At 43.2% G+C, this 20,767-nt stretch overlaps 13 non-coding genes across 13 annotated transcripts; all 13 read right to left on the bottom strand.

The window, feature by feature from the left end:
- Positions 1 to 193: 193 nt before the first annotated feature.
- trnap-ugg (transfer RNA proline (anticodon UGG)) lies at positions 194 to 265 on the bottom strand. Its single transcript has one exon. It is a non-coding gene; the product is annotated as a tRNA-Pro (tRNA).
- Positions 266 to 4,175: 3,910 nt separating this feature from the next.
- Positions 4,176 to 4,247, bottom strand: trnap-ugg (transfer RNA proline (anticodon UGG)). Its single transcript has one exon. It is a non-coding gene; the product is annotated as a tRNA-Pro (tRNA).
- A 625-nt stretch (positions 4,248 to 4,872) lies between these two features.
- trnap-ugg (transfer RNA proline (anticodon UGG)) lies at positions 4,873 to 4,944 on the bottom strand. The gene has a single exon. It is a non-coding gene; the product is annotated as a tRNA-Pro (tRNA).
- A 2,054-nt stretch (positions 4,945 to 6,998) lies between these two features.
- Positions 6,999 to 7,070, bottom strand: trnap-agg (transfer RNA proline (anticodon AGG)). The gene has a single exon. It is a non-coding gene; the product is annotated as a tRNA-Pro (tRNA).
- A 602-nt stretch (positions 7,071 to 7,672) lies between these two features.
- On the bottom strand, positions 7,673 to 7,744 carry trnap-agg (transfer RNA proline (anticodon AGG)). Its single transcript has one exon. It is a non-coding gene; the product is annotated as a tRNA-Pro (tRNA).
- A 1,130-nt stretch (positions 7,745 to 8,874) lies between these two features.
- On the bottom strand, positions 8,875 to 8,946 carry trnap-cgg (transfer RNA proline (anticodon CGG)). Its single transcript has one exon. It is a non-coding gene; the product is annotated as a tRNA-Pro (tRNA).
- Positions 8,947 to 10,072: 1,126 nt separating this feature from the next.
- On the bottom strand, positions 10,073 to 10,144 carry trnap-ugg (transfer RNA proline (anticodon UGG)). Its single transcript has one exon. It is a non-coding gene; the product is annotated as a tRNA-Pro (tRNA).
- Positions 10,145 to 11,325: 1,181 nt separating this feature from the next.
- trnap-ugg (transfer RNA proline (anticodon UGG)) lies at positions 11,326 to 11,397 on the bottom strand. The gene has a single exon. It is a non-coding gene; the product is annotated as a tRNA-Pro (tRNA).
- Positions 11,398 to 12,852: 1,455 nt separating this feature from the next.
- On the bottom strand, positions 12,853 to 12,924 carry trnap-agg (transfer RNA proline (anticodon AGG)). Its single transcript has one exon. It is a non-coding gene; the product is annotated as a tRNA-Pro (tRNA).
- A 1,120-nt stretch (positions 12,925 to 14,044) lies between these two features.
- trnap-cgg (transfer RNA proline (anticodon CGG)) lies at positions 14,045 to 14,116 on the bottom strand. Its single transcript has one exon. It is a non-coding gene; the product is annotated as a tRNA-Pro (tRNA).
- A 1,126-nt stretch (positions 14,117 to 15,242) lies between these two features.
- Positions 15,243 to 15,315, bottom strand: trnap-agg (transfer RNA proline (anticodon AGG)). The gene has a single exon. It is a non-coding gene; the product is annotated as a tRNA-Pro (tRNA).
- A 1,763-nt stretch (positions 15,316 to 17,078) lies between these two features.
- On the bottom strand, positions 17,079 to 17,150 carry trnap-agg (transfer RNA proline (anticodon AGG)). The gene has a single exon. It is a non-coding gene; the product is annotated as a tRNA-Pro (tRNA).
- Positions 17,151 to 20,358: 3,208 nt separating this feature from the next.
- Positions 20,359 to 20,430, bottom strand: trnap-agg (transfer RNA proline (anticodon AGG)). Its single transcript has one exon. It is a non-coding gene; the product is annotated as a tRNA-Pro (tRNA).
- Positions 20,431 to 20,767: the final 337 nt, after the last annotated feature.

Raw genomic sequence — 20,767 nt, 5'->3', positions numbered from 1 at the left:
AAGTCATAGGTATCAGATCGGCAACACATCCATGCTTGGAATGGAAAAAATGCAATTACTCTGTCAAATTTTGTGGTGCTCAAACCCACAATTCCTCATAAAGCTTGGTATAGTAAGGCTGTTTTTATACTTGTCGACTTTCGTAGGTGAAAGTCTTCCTAAAAAAGGTCTGTGGAATAGATGTCGCAGTCAAGGGCTCGTCCGGGATTTGAACCCGGGACCTCTCGCACCCAAAGCGAGAATCATACCCCTAGACCAACGAGCCATATAAAGACAAGCGAATTGCATAGTTTGTGAACTAATACCCCATTTGTAGACAGAATTTACTCACCTTTAGATTGGCCAATTTGTGTATTGGCAACCTTACTACATTGAAAGTGTTACCATCTCTTTTCTTGTATGCATCTCAATGAACTTGAGGAGAGCATTTGAACTCTCTTTTGAGAGAGTATATCTAAAAATCTCCTCTTTGGTCTTCCTCTAGACCTCTTGCCTGGCAGCTCCAACCTCAGCATCCTTCTACCTACATATTGACAGTCTCTCCTCTGAACATGTCAAAACCACCTCAATCTGGCCTCTCTGACTTTATCTCCAAAACATCTAATATGAGCTGTCCCTCTGATGTACTCATGCCTGATCCCATCCATCCTCGTCACTCCCAATGAGAACCTCAACATCTTAAACTCTGCTACCTCCAGCTCTGCCTCCTGTCTTTTCTACAGTGCCACTGTCTCTAAACCGAAAAACATCGCTGGTCTCACCACCTTCTTGAACACCTTTTCTGTCATTCTCGCTGATACTCTTTTATCGCAAAACACACCTGACACTTTTCTCCACCCGTTCCAACCTGCTTGCACTCGCCTCTTCACGTCACGTCTACTGTCTGTCCTACGTTCTTAGCTTTCCTCTTCTCTCTCTGCCTACAAACAAACCTTCCTCTTCTCCTTCTTCGACCAACAGTAGGCTTGCATTCTGAGACTGAAGTGGCCTATTGGGATGATATGGTACCATGAGGTCTTTTAGATATGATGGAGCTTGACCCTTTAGAGCTTTATATGTAAGAAGCAGGGTTTTGCATTCTGTTCTAGATTTGTTGAGAAGCCAATGGCAAGAAGCTAGTGAAGGCAAAATATGATACAGTCAGCACTTTTGCTGCAAATAGTTTGCTTCATTGAAAGTGACACCTTCTCGCTAAATGTTTGCACCTCAGTGTATTCTACAATGGCATTTTAGTATACTGCATTGACCTTTAAAAGTCATAGGTATCAGATCGGCAACACATCCATGCTTTGAATGGAAAACATGCAATTACTCTGTCAAATTTCGTGGTGCTCAAACCCACAATTCCTCATAAAGCTTTGTATAGTAAGGCTGTTTTTATACTTGTCGACTTTCGTAGGTGAAAGTCTTCCTAAAAAGGGTCTGTGGAATAGATGTCGCAGTCAAGGGCTCGTCCGGGATTTGATCCCTGGACCTCTCGCACCCAAAGCGAGAATCATACCCCTAAACCAACGAGCCTCGTGTCCGGTGGTTTTGTATTGAGTTCAGCCGTACTATCCAAATGAAGAACAAGAACTTCAGTCATTCTCAAACTGAGAAATTCATGTTGTGTAAATTTCCGATAAAAACATTAATGTGAGGACATACTCCATTGACAGAGAAAGGTTATGGTTTCCAGATCAGCAAAACACGAGTGAGTGGAATCTTGTCTCGTCTAGTAACAACTTTCACAGAAAAACTTGCATCTGGTCTTGTGGTTACACGTGGAAAGCGTTACATCCTCTCTTCTCATAGACATTTAATTTAGCATTCAGGGCTCGTCCGGAGACCTCTCACACCCTAAGCGAGAATCATTCCCCTAGACCAAGGCTAGTGAAGGCAAAATATGATACAGTCAGCTCTTGACTTTTGAAAGTCGGGTTTTCCAAATCGGCAAAACATCAATACTTGGCATCTTGTGTCGTGTACTAACTAAAGTTTCCTGTGTTTGCACAAGGAAAAAATGCAATTACTCTGTCAAAGTTTTTGGTGCTCAAACCCACAATTCCTCATAAAGCTTAGTATGGTAAGCCTGTTTTCATACTTGTCAACTTTCATAGGAGAAAGTTTTCCTGAAAAGGGTCAGTGGAATAGATGTCGCAGTCAAGGGCTCGTCCGGGATTTGATCCCTGGACCTCTCGCACCCAAAGCGAGAATCATACCCCTAGCCCAACGAGCCTCGTGTCCGGTGGTTTTGTATTGAGTTCAGCCGTACTATCCAAATGAAGAACAAGAACTTCAGTCATTCTCAAACTGAGAAATTCATGTTGTGTAAATTTCCGACAAAAACATTAATGTGAGGACATACTCCATTGACAGAGAAAGGTTGTGGTTTCCAGATCAGCAAAACACGAGTGAGTGGAATCTTGTCTCGTTCTAGTAACAACTTTCACAGCAACAGTTGCATCTGGTCTTGTGGTTACACGTGGAAAGCGTTACATCTTCTCTTCTCATAGACATTGAATTTAGCATTCAGGGCTCGTCCGGAGACTTCTCACACCCTAAGCGAGAATCATTCCCCTAGACCAAGGCTAGTGAAGGCAAAATTTGAATTTACAGAATTTACTCACCTTTAGATTGGCCAATTTGTGTTTTGGCAACCTCACTACATTTAAAGTGTTACCATCTCTTTTCTTGTATGCATCTCAATGAACTTGAGGAGAGCATTTGAACTCTCTTTTGAGAGAGTATATCCAAAAATCTCCTCTTTGGTCTTCCTCTAGACCTCTTGCCTGGCAGCTCCAACCTCAGCATCCTTCTACCAACATATTGACAGTCTCTCCTCTGAACATGTCCAAACCACCTCAATCTGGCCTCTCTGACTTTATCTCCAAAACATCTAACATGAGCTGTCCCTCTGATGTACTCATGCCTGATCCCATCCATCCTCGTCACTCCCAATGAGAACCTCAACATCTTAAGCTCTGCTACCTCCAGCTCTGCCTCCTGTCTTTTCTACAGTGCCACTGTCTCTAAACCGAAAAACATCGCTGGTTTCACCACCTTCTTGAACACCTTTTCTGTCATTCTCGCTGATACTCTTTTATCGCAAAACACACCTGTAACTTTTCTCCACCCGTTCCAACCTGCTTGCACTCGCCTCTTCACGTCACGTCTACTGTCAGTCCTACGTTCTTAGCTTTCCTCTTCTCTCTCTGCCTACAAACAAACCTTCCTCTTCTCCTTCTTCGACCAACAGTAGGCTTGCATTCTGAGACTGAAGTGGCCTATTGGGATGATATGGTACCATGAGGTCTTTTAGATATGATGGAGCTTGACCCTTTAGAGCTTTATATGTAAGAAGCAGGGTTTTGCATTCTGTTCTAGATTTGTTGAGAAGCCAATGGCAAGAAGCTAGTGAAGGCAAAATATGATACAGTCAGCACTTTTGCTGCAAATAGTTTGCTTCATTGAAAGTGACACCTTCTCGCTAAATGTTTGCACCTCAGTGTATTCTACAATGGCATTTTAGTATACTGCATTGATCTTTAAAAGTCATAGGTATCAGATCGGCAACACATCCATGCTTGGAATGGAAAAAATGCAATTACTCTGTCAAATTTTGTGGTGCTCAAACCCACAATTCCTCATAAAGCTTGCTATGGTAAGGCTGTTTTCATACTTGTCGACTTTCATAGGTGAAAGTTTTCATGAGAATAGATCTGTGGAATAGATGTCGCAGTCAAGGGCTCGTCCAGAATTTGAAACCGAGACCTCTCGCACCCTAAGCGAGAATCATACCCCTAGACCAACGAGCCATATAAAGACAAGCGAATTGCAGAGTTTGTAAACTAATATCCCATTTGTAGACAGAATTTACTCACCTTTAGATTGGCCAATTTGTGTATTGGCAACCTCACTACATTGAAAGTGTTACCATCTCTTTTCTTGTATGCATCTCAATGAACTTGAGGAGAGCATTTGAACTCTCTTTTGAGAGAGTATATCTAAAAATCTGCTGTTTGTTCTTCCTCTAGACCTCTTGCCTGGCAGCTCCAACCTCAGCATCCTTCCTTGTGGTGCTCAAATCCACAATTCCTCATAAAGCTTGGTATAGTAAGGCTGTTTTTATACTTGTCGACTTTCGTAGGTGAAAGTCTTCCTAAAAAGGGTCTGAGAATAGATGTCGCAGTCAAGGGCTCGTCTGGGATTTGAACCCGGGACCTCTCGCACCCAAAGCAAGAATCATACCCCTAGACCAACGAGCCTCGCGTCTGGTGGGTTTGTAATGAGTTCAGCCCTACTATCCAAATGAAGAGCAAGAACTTCAGTCATTCTCAAATTGAGAAATTCATGTTGTGTAAATTTGCGACAAAAACATTAATGTGAGGACATACTCCATTGACAGAGAAAGGTTGTGGTTTCCAGATCAGCAAAACACGAGTGAGTGGAATCTTGTCTCGTCTAGTAACAACTTTCACAGCAACACTTGCATCTGGTGTTGTGGTTACACGTGGAAAGCGTTACATCTTCTCTTCTCATAGACATTGAATTTAGCATTCAGGGCTCGTCCGGAGACTTCTCACACCCTAAGCGAGAATCATTCCCCTAGACCAAGGCTAGTGAGGACATTTGATACAGTCAGCTCTTGACTTTTGAAAGTCGGGTTTTCCAAATCGGCAAAACATCAATACTTGGCATCTTGTGTCGTGTACTAACTAAAAATTCCTGTGTTTGCACAAGGAAAAAATGCAATTACTCTGTCAAAGTTTGTGGTGCTCAAACCCACAATTCCTTATAAAGCTTGCTATGGTAAGGCTGTTTTCATACTTGTCGACTTTCGTAGGTGAAAGTCTTCCTAAAAAGGGTCTGTGGAATAGATGTCGCAGTCAAGGGCTCGTCCGGGATTTGAACCCGGGACTTCTCGCACCCAAAGCGAGAATCATACCCCTAGACCAACGAGCCTCGTGTCCGGTGGTTTTGTATTGAGTTCAGCCCTACTATCCAAATGAAGAACAAGAACTTCAGTCATTCTCAAACTGAGAAATTCATGTTGTGTTCTAGTAACAACTTTCACAGCAACACTTGCATCTGGTCTTGTGGTTACACGTGGAAAGCGTTACAACTTCTCTTCTCATAGACATTGAATTTAGCATTCAGGGCTCGTCCGGAGACTTCTCACACCCTAAGCGAGAATCATTCCCTTAGACCAAGGCTAGTGAAGGCAAACTTTGAATTTACAGAATTTACTCACCTTTAGATTGGCCAATTTGTGTTTTGGCAACCTCACTACATTGAAAGTGTTACCATCTCTTTTCTTGTATGCATCTCAATGAACTTGAGGAGAGCATTTGAACTCTCTTTTGAGAGAGTATATCCAAAAATCTCCTCTTTGGTCTTCCTCTAGACCTCTTGCCTGGCAGCTCCAACCTCAGCATCCTTCTACCGACATACTGACAGTCTCTCCTCTGAACATGTCCAAACCACCTCAATCTGGCCTCTCTGACTTTATCTCCAAAACATCTAACATGAGCTGTCCCTCTGATGTACTCATGCCTGATCCCATCCATCCTCGTCACTCCCAATGAGAACCTCAACATCTTAAGCTCTGCTACCTCCAGCTCTGCCTCCTGTCTTTTCTACAGTGCCACTGTCTCTAAACCGAAAAACATCGCTGGTCTCACCACCTTCTTGAACACCTTTTCTGTCATTCTCGCTGATACTGTTTTATCGCAAAACACACCTGACACTTTTCTCCACCCGTTCCAACCTGCTTGCACTCGCCTCTTCACGTCACGTCTACTGTCAGTCCTACGTTCTTAGCTTTCCTCTTCTCTCTCTGTCTACAAACAAACCTTCCTCCTCTCATTCTTCGACCAACAGTAGGCTTGCATTCTGAGACTGAAGTGGCCTATTGGGATGATATGGTACCATGAGGTCTTTTAGATATGATGGAGCTTGACCCTTTAGAGCTTTATATGTAAGAAGCAGGGTTTTACATTCTGTTCTAGATTTGTTGAGAAGCCAATGGAAAGAAGCTAATGAAGGCAATATATGACACAGTCCGCACTTTTGCTGCAAATAGTTTGCTTCATTGAAAGTGACACCTTCTCGCTAAATGTTTGCACCTCAGTGTATTCTACAATGGCATTTTAGTATACTGCATTGACCTTATTTACTTACTCTGTCAAATTTTGTGGTGCTCAAACCCACAATTTCTCATAAAGCTTGCTATGGTAAGGCTGTTTTCATACTTGTCGACTTTCATAGGTGAAAGTTTTCCTGAGAACAGATCTGTGGAATAGATGTCGCAGTCAAGGGCTCGTCCAGGGATTTGAACCCGGGACCTCTCACACCCTAAGCGAGAATCATACCCCTAGACCAACGAGCCTCGCGTCCAGTGGGCTTGTAATGAGTTCAGCCCTACTATCCAAATGAAGAACAAGAACTTCAGTCATTCTCAAACTGAGAAATTCATGTTGTGTAAATTTCCGACAAAAACATTAATGTGAGGACATACTCCATTGACAGAGAAAGGTTGTGGTTTCCAGATGAGCAAAACACGAGTGAGTGGAATCTTGTCTCGTCTAGTAACAACTTTCACAGCAAAACTTGCATCTGGTCTTGTGGTTACACGTGGAAAGCGTTACATCCTCTCTTCTCATAGACATTGAATTTAGCATTCAGGGCTCGTCCGGAGACCTCTCACACCCTAAGCGAGAATCATTCCCCTAGACCAAGGCTAGTGAAGGCAAAATATGATACAGTCAGCTCTTGACTTTTGAAAGTCGGGTTTTCCAAATCGGCAAAACATCAATACTTGGCATCTTGTGTCGTGTACTAACTAAAGTTTCCTGTGTTTGCACAAGGAAAAAATGCAATTACTCTGTCAAAGTTTTTGGTGCTCAAACCCACAATTCCTCATAAAGCTTGGTGCGGAAAGCCTGTTTTCATACTTGTCAACTTTCATAGGAGAAAGTTTTCCTGAAAAGGGTCAGTGGAATAGATGTCGCAGTCAAGGGCTCGTCCGGGATTTGAACCCGGGACCTCTCGCACCCTAAGCGAGAATCATACCCCTAGACCAACGAGCCTCGTGTCCGGTGGGTTTGTATTGAGTTCAGCCCTACTATCCAAATGAAGAACAAGAACTTCAGTCATTCTCAAACTGAGAAATTCATGTTGTGTAAATTTCCGACAAAAACATTAATGTGAGGACATACTCCATTGACAGAGAAAGGTTGTGGTTTCCAGATGAGCAAAACACGAGTGAGTGGAATCTTGTCTCGTCTAGTAACAACTTTCACAGCAAAACTTGCATCTGGTCTTGTGGTTACACGTGGAAAGCGTTACATCCTCTCTTCTCATAGACATTGAATTTAGCATTCAGGGCTCGTCCGGAGACCTCTCACACCCTAAACGAGAATCATTCCCCTAGACCAAGGCTAGTGAAGGCAAAATATGATACAGTCAGCTCTTGACTTTTGAAAGTCGGGTTTTCCAAATCGGCAAAACATCAATACTTGGCATCTTGTGTCGTGTACTAACTAAAGTTTCCTGTGTTTGCACAAGTTTTTGGTGCTCAAACCCACAATTCCTCATAAAGCTTGGTGTGGAAAGCCTGTTTTCATACTTGTCAACTTTCATAGGAGAAAGTTTTCCTGAAAAGGGTCAGTGGAATAGATGTCGCAGTCAAGGGCTCGTCCGGGATTTGAACCCGGGACCTCTCACACCCTAAGCGAGAATCATACCCCTAGACCAACGAGCCACATAAAGACAAGCGAATTGCAGAGTTTGTAAACTAATATCCCATTTGTAAACAGAATTTACTCACCTTTAGATTGGCCAATTTGTGTATTGGCAACCTCACTACATTGAAAGTGTTACCATCTCTTTTCTTGTATGCATCTCAATGAACTTGAGGAGAGCATTTGAACTCTCTTTTGAGAGAGTATGTCCAAAAAGCTCCTCTTTGTTCTTCCTCTAGACCTCTTTCCTGGCAGCTCCAACCTCAGCATCCTTCTATCGACATATTGACAGTCTCTCCTCTGAACATGTCCAAACCACCTCAATCTGGCCTCTCTGACTTTATCTCCAAAACATCTAACATGAGCTGTCCCTCTGATGTACTCATGCCTGATCCTATCCATCCTCGTCACTCCCAATGAGAACCTCAACATCTTAAGCTAGGCGACCTCCAGCTCTGCCTCCTGTCTTTTCTACAGTGCCACTGTCTCTAAGCCGAAAAACATCGCTGGTCTCACCACTGTCTTGAACACCTTTGCTTTCATTCTCGCTGATACTCTTTTATCGCAAAACACACCTGACACTTTTCTCCACCCGTTCCAACCTGCTTGCACTCGCCTCTTCACGTCACGTCTACTGTCAGTCCTACGTTCTTAGCTTTCCTCTTCTCTCTCTGTCTACAAACAAACCTTCCTCCTCTCCTTCTTCGACCAACGGTAGGCTTGCATTCTGAGACTGAAGTGGCCTATTGGGATGATATGGTACCATGAGGTCTTTTAGATATGATGGAGCTTGACCCTTTAGAGCTTTATATGTAAGAAGCAGGGTTTTACATTCTGTTCTAGATTTGTTGAGAAGCCAATGGAAAGAAGCTAGTGAAGGCAAAATATGATACAGTCCGCACTTTTGCTGCAAATAGTTTGCTTCATTGAAAGTGACACCTTCTCGCTAAATGTTTGCACCTCAGTGTATTCTACAATGGCATTTTAGTACACTGCATTGACCTTACTTACTTACTCTGTCAAATTTTGTGGTGCTCAAACCCACAATTCCTCATAAAGCTTGCTATGGTAAGGCTGTTTTCATACTTGTCGACTTTCATAGGTGAAAGTTTTCCTGAGAACAGATCTATGGAATAGATGTCGCAGTCAAGGGCTCGTCCGGGATTTGAACCCGGGACCTCTCGCACCCGAAGCGAGAATCATACCCCTAGACCAACGAGCCACATAAAGACAAGCGAATTGCAGAGTTTGTAAACTAATATCCCATTTGTAGACAGAATTTACTCACCTTTAGATTGGCCAATTTGTGTATTGGCAACCTCACTACATTGAAAGTGTTACCATCTCTTTTCTTGTATGCATCTCAATGAACTTGAGGAGAGCATTTGAACTCTCTTTTGAGAGAGTATGTCCAAAAAGCTCCTCTTTGTTCTTCCTCTAGACCTCTTTCCTGGCAGCTCCAACCTCAGCATCCTTCTACCGACATATTGACAGTCTCTCCTCTGAACATGTCCAAACCACCTCAATCTGGCCTCTCTGACTTTATCTCCAAAACATCTAACATGAGCTGTCCCTCTGATGTACTCATGCCTGATCCTATCCATCCTCGTCACTCCCAATGAGAACCTCAACATCTTAAGCTAGGCGACCTCCAGGTCTGCCTCCTGTCTTTTCTACAGTGCCACTGTCTCTAAGCCGAAAAACATCGCTGGTCTCACCACTGTCTTGAACACCTTTGCTTTCATTCTCGCTGATACTCTTTTATCGCAAAACACACCTGACACTTTTCTCCACCCGTTCCAACCTGCTTGCACTCGCCTCTTCACGTCACGTCTACTGTCAGTCCTACGTTCTTAGCTTTCCTCTTCTCTCTCTGTCTACAAACAAACCTTCCTCCTCTCCTTCTTCGACCAACGGTAGGCTTGCATTCTGAGACTGAAGTGGCCTATTGGGATGATATGGTACCATGAGGTCTTTTAGATATGATGGAGCTTGACCCTTTAGAGCTTTATATGTAAGAAGCAGGGTTTTACATTCTGTTCTAGATTTGTTGAGAAGCCAATGGAAAGAAGCTAGTGAAGGCAAAATATGATACAGTCCGCACTTTTGCTGCAAATAGTTTGCTTCATTGAAAGTGACACCTTCTCGCTAAATGTTTGCACCTCAGTGTATTCTACAATGGCATTTTAGTACACTGCATTGACCTTACTTACTCTGTCAAATTTTGTGGTGCTCAAACCCACAATTCCTCATAAAGCTTGCTATGGTAAGGCTGTTTTCATACTTGTCGACTTTCATAGGTGAAAGTTTTCCTGAGAACAGATCTGTGGAATAGATGTCGCAGTCAAGGGCTCGTCCGGGATTTGAACCCGGGACCTCTCGCACCCAAAGTGAGAATCATACCCCTAGACCAACGAGCCATATAAAGACATGCGAATTGCATAGTTTGTGAACTAATACCCCATTTGTAGACAGAATTTACTCACCTTTAGATTGGCCAATTTGTGTATTGGCAACCTCACTACATTGAAAGTGTTACCATCTCTTTTCTTGTATGCATCTCAATGAACTTGAGGAGAGCATTTGAACTCTCTTTTGAGAGAGTATTTCTAAAAATCTCCTCTTTGGTCTTCCTCTAGACCTCTTGCCTGGCAGCTCCAACCTCAGCATCCTTCTACCGACATATTGACAGTCTCTCCTCTTAACATGTCCAAACCACCTCAATCTGGCCTCTCTGACTTTATCTCCAAAACATCTAACATGAGCTGTCCCTCTGATGTACTCATGCCTGATCCTATCCATCCTCGTCACTCCCAATGAGAACCTCAACATCTTAAGCTATGCTACCTCCAGCTCTGCTTCCTGTCTTTTCTACAGTGCCACTGTCTCTAAGCCGAAAAACATCGCTGGTCTCACCACCGTCTTGAACACCTTTGCTTTCATTCTCGCTGATACTCTTTTATGGCAAAACACACCTGACACTTGTCTCCACCCGTTCCAACCTGCTTGCACTCGCCTCTTCACGTCACGTCTACTGTCAGTCCTACGTTCTTAGCTTTCTTCTTCTCTCTCTGTCTACAAACAAACCTTCCTCCTCTCTTTCTTCGACCAACAGTAGGCTTGCATTCTGAGACTGAAGTGGCCTATTGGGATGATATGGTACCATGAGGTCTTTTAGATATGATGGAGCTTGACCCTTTAGAGCTTTATATGTAAGAAGCAGGGTTTTACATTCTGTTCTAGATTTGTTGAGAAGCCAATGGAAAGAAGGTAGTGAAGGCAAAATATGATACAGTCAGCACTTTTGCTGCAAATAGTTTGCTTCATTGAAAGTGACACCTTCTCGCTAAATGTTTGCACCTCAGTGTATTCTACAATGGCATTTTAGTATACTGCATTGACCTTTAAAAGTCATAGGTATCAGATCGGCAACACATCCATGCTTGGAATGGAAAAAATGCAATTACTCTGTCAAATTTTGTGGTGCTCAAACCCACAATTCCTCATAAAGCTTGGTATAGTAAGGCTGTTTTTATACTTGTCGACTTTCGTAGGTGAAAGTCTTCCTAAAAAAGGTCTGTGGAATAGATGTCGCAGTCAAGGGCTCGTCCGGGATTTGAACCCGGGACCTCTCGCACCCAAAGCGAGAATCATACCCCTAGACCAACGAGCCATATAAAGACAAGCGAATTGCATAGTTTGTGAACTAATACCCCATTTGAACCCGAATAGATGGAATAGATGTCGCAGTCAAGGGCTCGTCCGGGATTTGATCCCTGGACCTCTCGCACCCAAAGCGAGAATCATACCCCTAAACCAACGAGCCTCGTGTCCGGTGGTTTTGTATTGAGTTCAGCCGTACTATCCAAATGAAGAACAAGAACTTCAGTCATTCTCAAACTGAGAAATTCATGTTGTGTAAATTTCCGATAAAAACATTAATGTGAGGACATACTCCATTGACAGAGAAAGGTTATGGTTTCCAGATCAGCAAAACACGAGTGAGTGGAATCTTGTCTCGTCTAGTAACAACTTTCACAGAAAAACTTGCATCTGGTCTTGTGGTTACACGTGGAAAGCGTTACATCCTCTCTTCTCATAGACATTTAATTTAGCATTCAGGGCTCGTCCGGAGACCTCTCACACCCTAAGCGAGAATCATTCCCCTAGACCAAGGCTAGTGAAGGCAAAATATGATACAGTCAGCTCTTGACTTTTGAAAGTCGGGTTTTCCAAATCGGCAAAACATCAATACTTGGCATCTTGTGTCGTGTACTAACTAAAGTTTCCTGTGTTTGCACAAGGAAAAAATGCAATTACTCTGTCAAAGTTTTTGGTGCTCAAACCCACAATTCCTCATAAAGCTTAGTATGGTAAGCCTGTTTTCATACTTGTCAACTTTCATAGGAGAAAGTTTTCCTGAAAAGGGTCAGTGGAATAGATGTCGCAGTCAAGGGCTCGTCCGGGATTTGATCCCTGGACCTCTCGCACCCAAAGCGAGAATCATACCCCTAGCCCAACGAGCCTCGTGTCCGGTGGTTTTGTATTGAGTTCAGCCGTACTATCCAAATGAAGAACAAGAACTTCAGTCATTCTCAAACTGAGAAATTCATGTTGTGTAAATTTCCGACAAAAACATTAATGTGAGGACATACTCCATTGACAGAGAAAGGTTGTGGTTTCCAGATGAGCAAAACACGAGTGAGTGGAATCTTGTCTCGTCTAGTAACAACTTTCACAGCAAAACTTGCATCTGGTCTTGTGGTTACACGTGGAAAGCGTTACATCCTCTCTTCTCATAGACATTGAATTTAGCATTCAGGGCTCGTCCGGAGACCTCTCACACCCTAAGCGAGAATCATTCCCCTAGACCAAGGCTAGTGAAGGCAAAATATGATACAGTCAGCTCTTGACTTTTGAAAGTCGGGTTTTCCAAATCGGCAAAACATCAATACTTGGCATCTTGTGTCGTGTACTAACTAAAGTTTCCTGTGTTTGCACAAGTTTTTGGTGCTCAAACCCACAATTCCTCATAAAGCTTGGTGTGGAAAGCCTGTTTTCATACTTGTCAACTTTCATAGGAGAAAGTTTTCCTGAAAAGGGTCAGTGGAATAGATGTCGCAGTCAAGGGCTCGTCCAGGATTTGAACCCGGGACCTCTCACACCCTAAGCGAGAATCATACCCCTAGACCAACGAGCCACATAAAGACAAGCGAATTGCAGAGTTTGTAAACTAATATCCCATTTGTAGACAGAATTTACTCACCTTTAGATTGGCCAATTTGTGTATTGGCAACCTCACTACATTGAAAGTGTTACCATCTCTTTTCTCGTATGCATCTCAATGAACTTGAGGAGAGCATTTGAACTCTCTTTTGAGAGAGTATGTCCAAAAAGCTCCTCTTTAGTCTTCCTCTAGACCTCTTGCCTGGCAGCTCCAACCTCAGCATCCTTCTACCGACATATTGACAGTCTCTCCTCTGAACATGTCCAAACCACCTCAATCTGGCCTCTCTGACTTTATCTCCAAAACATCTAACATGAGCTGTCCCTCTGATGTACTCATGCCTGATCCTATCCATCCTCGTCACTCCCAATGAGAACCTCAACATCTTAAGCTATGCTACCTCCAGCTCTGCCTCCTGTCTTTTCTACAGTGCCACTGTCTCTAAGCCGAAAAACATCGCTGGTCTCACCACCGTCTTGAACACCTTTGCTTTCATTCTCGCTGATACTCTTTTATCGCAAAACACACCTGACACTTTTCTCCACCCGTTCCAACCTGCTTGCACTCGCCTCTTCACGTCACGTCTACTGTCAGTCCTACGTTCTTAGCTTTCCTCTTCTCTCTCTGTCTACAAACAAACCTTCCTCCTCTCCTTCTTCGACCAACAGTAGGCTTGCATTCTGAGACTGAAGTGGCCTATTGGGATTAAATGGTACCATGAGGTCTTTTAGATATGATGGAGCTTGACCCTTTAGAGCTTTAAATGTAAGAAGCAGGGTTTTACATTCTGTTCTAGATTTGTTGAGAAGCCAATGGAAAGAAGCTAGTGAAGGCAAAATATGATACAGTCCGCACTTTTGCTGCAAATAGTTTGCTTCATTGAAAGTGACACCTTCTCGCTAAATGTTTGCACCTCAGTGTATTCTACAATGGCATTTTAGTACACTGCATTGACCTTACTTACTTACTCTGTCAAATTTTGTGGTGCTCAAACCCACAATTCCTCATAAAGCTTGGCTGTTTTCATACTTGTCGACTTTCATAGGTGAAAGTTTTCCTGAGAACAGATCTATGGAATAGATGTCGCAGTCAAGGGCTCGTCCGGGATTTGAACCCGGGACCTCTCGCACCCGAAGCGAGAATCATACCCCTAGACCAACGAGCCACATAAAGACAAGCGAATTGCAGAGTTTGTAAACTAATATCCCATTTGTAGACAGAATTTACTCACCTTTAGATTGGCCAATTTGTGTATTGGCAACCTCACTACATTGAAAGTGTTACCATCTCTTTTCTTGTATGCATCTCAATGAACTTGAGGAGAGCATTTGAACTCTCTTTTGAGAGAGTATGTCCAAAAAGCTCCTCTTTGTTCTTCCTCTAGACCTCTTTCCTGGCAGCTCCAACCTCAGCATCCTTCTACCGACATATTGACAGTCTCTCCTCTGAACATGTCCAAACCACCTCAATCTGGCCTCTCTGACTTTATCTCCAAAACATCTAACATGAGCTGTCCCTCTGATGTACTCATGCCTGATCCTATCCATCCTCGTCACTCCCAATGAGAACCTCAACATCTTAAGCTAGGCGACCTCCAGCTCTGCCTCCTGTCTTTTCTACAGTGCCACTGTCTCTAAGCCGAAAAACATCGCTGGTCTCACCACTGTCTTGAACACCTTTGCTTTCATTCTCGCTGATACTCTTTTATCGCAAAACACACCTGACACTTTTCTCCACCCGTTCCAACCTGCTTGCACTCGCCTCTTCACGTCACGTCTACTGTCAGTCCTACGTTCTTAGCTTTCCTCTTCTCTCTCTGTCTACAAACAAACCTTCCTCCTCTCCTTCTTCGACCAACGGTAGGCTTGCATTCTGAGACTGAAGTGGCCTATTGGGATGATATGGTACCATGAGGTCTTTTAGATATGATGGAGCTTGACCCTTTAGAGCTTTATATGTAAGAAGCAGGGTTTTACATTCTGTTCTAGATTTGTTGAGAAGCCAATGGAAAGAAGCTAGTGAAGGCAAAATATGATACAGTCCGCACTTTTGCTGCAAATAGTTTGCTTCATTGAAAGTGACACCTTCTCGCTAAATGTTTGCACCTCAGTGTATTCTACAATGGCATTTTAGTACACTGCATTGACCTTACTTACTCTGTCAAATTTTGTGGTGCTCAAACCCACAATTCCTCATAAAGCTTGCTATGGTAAGGCTGTTTTCATACTTGTCGACTTTCATAGGTGAAAGTTTTCCTGAGAACAGATCTATGGAATAGATGTCGCAGTCAAGGGCTCGTCCGGGATTTGAACCCGGGACCTCTTGCACCCTAAGCGAGAATCATTCCACCTAGACCAACGAGCCTTTCCTCTTCCTTTACTTTCCTCTTCTCTCTCTGTCTACAAACAAACCTTCCTCCTCTCCTTCTTCGACCAACAGTATGCTTGCATTCTGAGACTGAAGTGGCCTATTGGGATGATATGGTACCATGAGGTCTTTTAGATATGATGGAGCTTGACCCTTTAGAGCTTTATATGTAAGAAGCAGGGTTTTACATTCTGTTCTAGATTTGTTGAGAAGCCAATGGAAAGAAGCTAGTGAAGGCAAAATATGATACAGTCCGCACTTTTGCTGCAAATAGTTTGCTTCATTGAAAGTGACACCTTCTCGCTAAATGTTTGCACCTCAGTGTATTCTACAATGGCATTTTAGTATACTGCATTGACCTTTAAAAGTCATAGGTATCAGATCGGCAACACATCCATGCTTGGAATGGAAAACATGCAATTACTCTGTCAAATTTCGTGGTGCTCAAACCCACAATTCCTCATAAAGCTTGGTATAGTAAGGCTGTTTTTATACTTGTCGACTTTCGTAGGTGAAAGTATTCCTAAAAAGGGTCTGTGGAATAGATGTCGCAGTCAAGGGCTCGTCCTGGATTTGAACCCGGGACGTCTCGCACCCAAAGTGAGAACCATACCCCTAGACCAACGAGCCATATAAAGACAAGCAAATTGCAGAGTTTGTGAACTAATACCCCATTTGTAGACAGAATTTACTCACCTTTAGATTGGCCAATTTGTGTATTGGCAACCTCACTACATTGAAAGTGTTACCATCTCTTTTCTTGTATGCATCTCAATGAACTTGAGGAGAGCATTTGAACTCTCTTTTGAGAGAGTATATCTAAAAATCTCCTCTTTGGTCTTCCTCTAGACCTCTTGCCTGGCAGCTCCAACCTCAGCATCCTTCTACCAACATATTGACAGTCTCTCCTCTGAACATGTCCAAACCACCTCAATCTGGCCTCTCTGACTTTATCTCCAAAACATCTAACATGAGCTGTCCCTCTGATGTACTCATGCCTGATCCTATCCATCCTCGTCACTCCCAATGAGAACCTCAACATCTTAAGCTATGCTACCTCCAGCTCTGCCTCCTGTCTTTTCTACAGTGCCACTGTCTCTAAGCCGAAAAACATCGCTGGTCTCACCACCGTCTTGAACACCTTTGCTTTCATTCTCGCTGATACTCTTTTATGGCAAAACACACCTGACACTTGTCTCCACCCGTTCCAACCTGCTTGCACTCGCCTCTTCACGTCACGTCTACTGTCAGTCCTACGTTCTTAGCTTTGCTCTTCTCTCTCTGTCTACAAACAAACCTTCCTCCTCTCCTTCTTCGACCAACGATAGGCTTGCATTCTGAGACTGAAGTGGCCTATTGGGATGATATGGTACCATGAGGTCTTTTAGATATGATGGAGCTTGACCCTTTAGAGCTTTATATGTAAGAAGCAGGGTTTTACATTCTGTTCTAGATTTGTTGAGAAGCCAATGGAAAGAAGCTAGTGAAGGCAAAATATGATACAGTCCGCACTTTTGCTGCAAATAGTTTGCTTCATTGAAAGTGACACCTTCTCGCTAAATGTTTGCACCTCAGTGTATTCTACAATGGCATTTTAGTATACTGCATTGACCTTACTTACTTACTCTGTCAACTTTTGTGGTGCTCAAAACCACAATTCCTCATAAAGCTTGCTATGGTAAGGCTGTTTTCATACTTGTCGACTTTCATAGGTGAAAGTTTTCCTGAGAACAGATCTGTGGAATAGATGTCGCAGTCAAGGGCTCGTCCGGGATTTGAACCCAGGACCTCTCGCACCCTAAGCTAGAATCATACCCCTAGACCAACGAGCCACATAAAGACAAGCGAATTGCAGAGTTTGTAAACTAATATCCCATTTGTAGACAGAATTTACTCACCTTTAGATTGGCCAATTTGTGTATTGGCAACCTCACTACATTGAAAGTGTTACCATCTCTTTTCTTGTATGCATCTCAATGAACTTGAGGAGAGCATTTGAACTCTCTTTTGAGAGAGTATGTCCAAAAAGCTCCTCTTTGGTCTTCCTCTAGACCTCTTGCCTGGCAGCTCCAACCTCAGCATCCTTCTACCGACATATTGACAGTCTCTCCTTTGAACATGTCCAAACCAACTCAATCTGGCCTCTCTGACTTTATCTCCAAAACATCTAACATGAGCTGTCCCTCTGATGTACTCATGCCTGATCCTATCCATCCTCGTCACTCCCAATGAGAACCTCAACATCTTAAGCTATGCTACCTCCAGCTCTGCCTCCTGTCTTTTCTACAGTGCCACTGTCTCTAAGCCGAAAAACATCGCTGGTCTCACCACTGTCTTGAACACCTTTGCTTTCATTCTCGCTGATACTCTTTTTTCGCAAAACACACCTGACCCTTTTCTCCACCGTTCCAACCTGCTTGCACTCACCTCACTACATTGAAAGTGTTACCATCTCTTTTCTTGTATGCATCTCAATGAACTTGAGGAGAGCATTTGAACTCTCTTTTGAGAGAGTATATCTAAAAATCTCCTTTTTGGTCTTCCTCTAGACCTCTTGCCTGGCAGCTCCAACCTCAGCATCTTTTATCCGATATACTGTTTTCACCATCTCTCCTCTGAATAAGTCCAAACCACTTCAATCTAGCCTCTCTGACTTTATCTCCAAAACATCTAACATGAGCTGTCCCTCTGATGTACTCATGCCTGATCCTATCCATCCTCGTCACTCCCAATGAGAACCTCAACATCTTAAGCTCTGCTACCTCCAGCTCTGCCTCCTGTCTTTTCGACAGAAGCCAATGGCAAGAAGCTAGTGAAGGCAAAATATGATACAGTCAGCACTTTTGCTGCAAATAGTTTGCTTCATTGAAATTGACACCTTCTCGCTAAATTTTTGCACCTCAGTGTATTCTACAATGGCATTTTAGTATACTGCATTGACCTTTAAAAGTCATAGGTATCACATCGGCAAAACATCCATGCTTGGAATGGAAAACATGCAATTACTCTGTCAAATTTCGTGGTGCTCAAACCCACAATTCCTCATAAAGCTTGGTATAGTAAGGCTGTTTTTATACTTGTCGACTTTCGTAGGTGAAAGTCTTCCTAAAAACGGTGTATGGAATAAATGTCGCAGTCAAGGGCTCGTCCGGGATTTGATCCCTGGACCTCTCGCAACCAAAGCGAGAATCATACCCCTAGACCAACGAGCCTCGCGTCCAGTCGGCTTGTAATGAGTTCAGCCATACTATCCAAATGAAGAACAAGAACTTCAGTCAATCTCAAACTGAGAAATTCATGTTGTGTAAATTTCCGACAAAAACATTAATGTGAGGACATACTCCATTGACAGAGAAAGGTTGTGGTTTCCAGATCAGCAAAACACGAGTGAGTGGAATCTTGTCTCGTTCTAGTAACAACTTTCACAGCAACACTTGCATCTGGTCTTGTGGTTACACGTGGAAAGCGTTACATCTTCTTTTCTCATAGACATTGAATTTAGCATTCAGGGCTCGTCCGGAGACTTCTCACACCCTAAGCGAGAATCATTCCCCTAGACCAAGGCTAGTGAAGGCAAAATATGATACAGTCAGCTCTTGACTTTTGAAAGTCGGGTTTTCCAAATCGGCAAAACATCAATACTTGGCATCTTGTGTCGTGTACTAACTAAAGTTTCCTGTGTTTGCACAAGGAAAAAATGCAATTACTCTGTCAAAGTTTGTGGTGCTCAAACCCACAATTCCTCATAAAGCTTGCTATGGTAAGGCTGTTTTCATACTTGTCGACTTTCATCGGTGAAAGTTTTCATGAGAATAGATCTGTGGAATAGATGTCGCAGTCAAGGGCTCGTCCAGGATTTGAACCCGGGACCTCTCTCACCCTAAGCGAGAATCATACCCCTAGACCAACGAGCCACATAAAGACAAGCGAATTGCAGAGTTTGTAAACTAATATCCCATTTGTAGACAGAATATACTCACCTTTAGATTGGCCAATTTGTGTATTGGCAACCTCACTACATTGAAAGTGTTACCATCTCTTTTCTTGTATGCATCTCAATGAACTTGAGGAGAGCATTTGAACTCTCTTTTGAGAGAGTATGTCCAAAAAGCTCCTCTTTGGTCTTCCTCTAGACCTCTTGCCTGGCAGCTCCAACCTCAGCATCCTTCTACCGACATATTGACAGTCTCTCCTCTGAACATGTCCAAACCAACTCAATCTGGCCTCTCTGACTTTATCTCCAAAACATCTAACATGAGCTGTCCCTCTGATGTACTCATGCCTGATCCTATCCATCCTCGTCACTCCCAATGAGAACCTCAACATCTTAAGATATGCTACCTCCAGCTCTGCCTCCTGTCTTTTCTACAGTGCCACTGTCTCTAAGCCGAAAAACATCGCTGGTCTCACCACTGTCTTGAACACCTTTGCTTTCATTCTCGCTGATACTCTTTTTTCGCAAAACACACCTGACACTTTTCTCCACCCGTTCCAACCTGCTTGCACTCACCTCTTCACGTCACGTCTACTGTCAGTCCTACGTTCTTAGCTTTCCTCTTCTCTCTCTGTCTACAAACAAACCTTCCTCCTCTCCTTCTTCGACCAACAGTAGGCTTGCATTCTGAGACTGAAGTGGCCTATTGGGATGATATGGTACCATGAGGTCTTTTAGATATGATGGAGCTTGACCCTTTAGAGCTTTATATGTAAGAAGCAGGGTTTTACATTCTGTTCTAGATTTGTTGAGAAGCCAATGGAAAGAAGCTAGTGAAGGCAATATATGATACAGTCCGCACTTTTGCTGCAAATAGTTTGCTTCATTGAAAGTGACACCTTCTCGCTAAATGTTTGCACCTCAGTGTATTCTACAATGGCATTTTAGTATACTGCATTGACCTTACTTACTTAGTCAAATTTTGTGGTGCTCAAACCCACAATTCCTCATAAAGCTTGCTATGGTAAGGCTGTTTTCATACTTGTCGACTTTCATAGGTGAAAGTTTTCCTGAGAACAGATCTGTGGAATAGATGTCGCAGTCAAGGGCTCGTCCGGGATTTGAACCCGGGACCTCTCGCACCCTAAGCTAGAATCATACCCCTAGACCAACGAGCCACATAAAGACAAGCGAATTGCAGAGTTTGTAAACTAATATCCCATTTGTAGACAGAATTTACTCACCTTTAGATTGGCCAATTTGTGTATTGGCAACCTCACTACATTGAAAGTGTTACCATCTCTTTTCTTGTATGCATCTCAATGAACTTGAGGAGAGCATTTGAACTCTCTTTTGAGAGAGTATGTCCAAAAAGCTCCTCTTTGGTCTTCCTCTAGACCTCTTGCCTGGCAGCTCCAACCTCAGCATCCTTCTACCGACATATTGACAGTCTCTCCTCTGAACATGTCCAAACCAACTCAATCTGGCCTCTCTGACTTTATCTCCAAAACATCT

The sequence above is a fragment of the Channa argus genome, chromosome 4 (genome assembly GCF_033026475.1).
Source record: "Channa argus isolate prfri chromosome 4, Channa argus male v1.0, whole genome shotgun sequence".
Taxonomy (NCBI): domain Eukaryota; kingdom Metazoa; phylum Chordata; class Actinopteri; order Anabantiformes; family Channidae; genus Channa; species Channa argus.
Note: the sequence above shows the minus strand (reverse complement) of the source record. Positions and strands in the feature narration are given on the sequence as shown.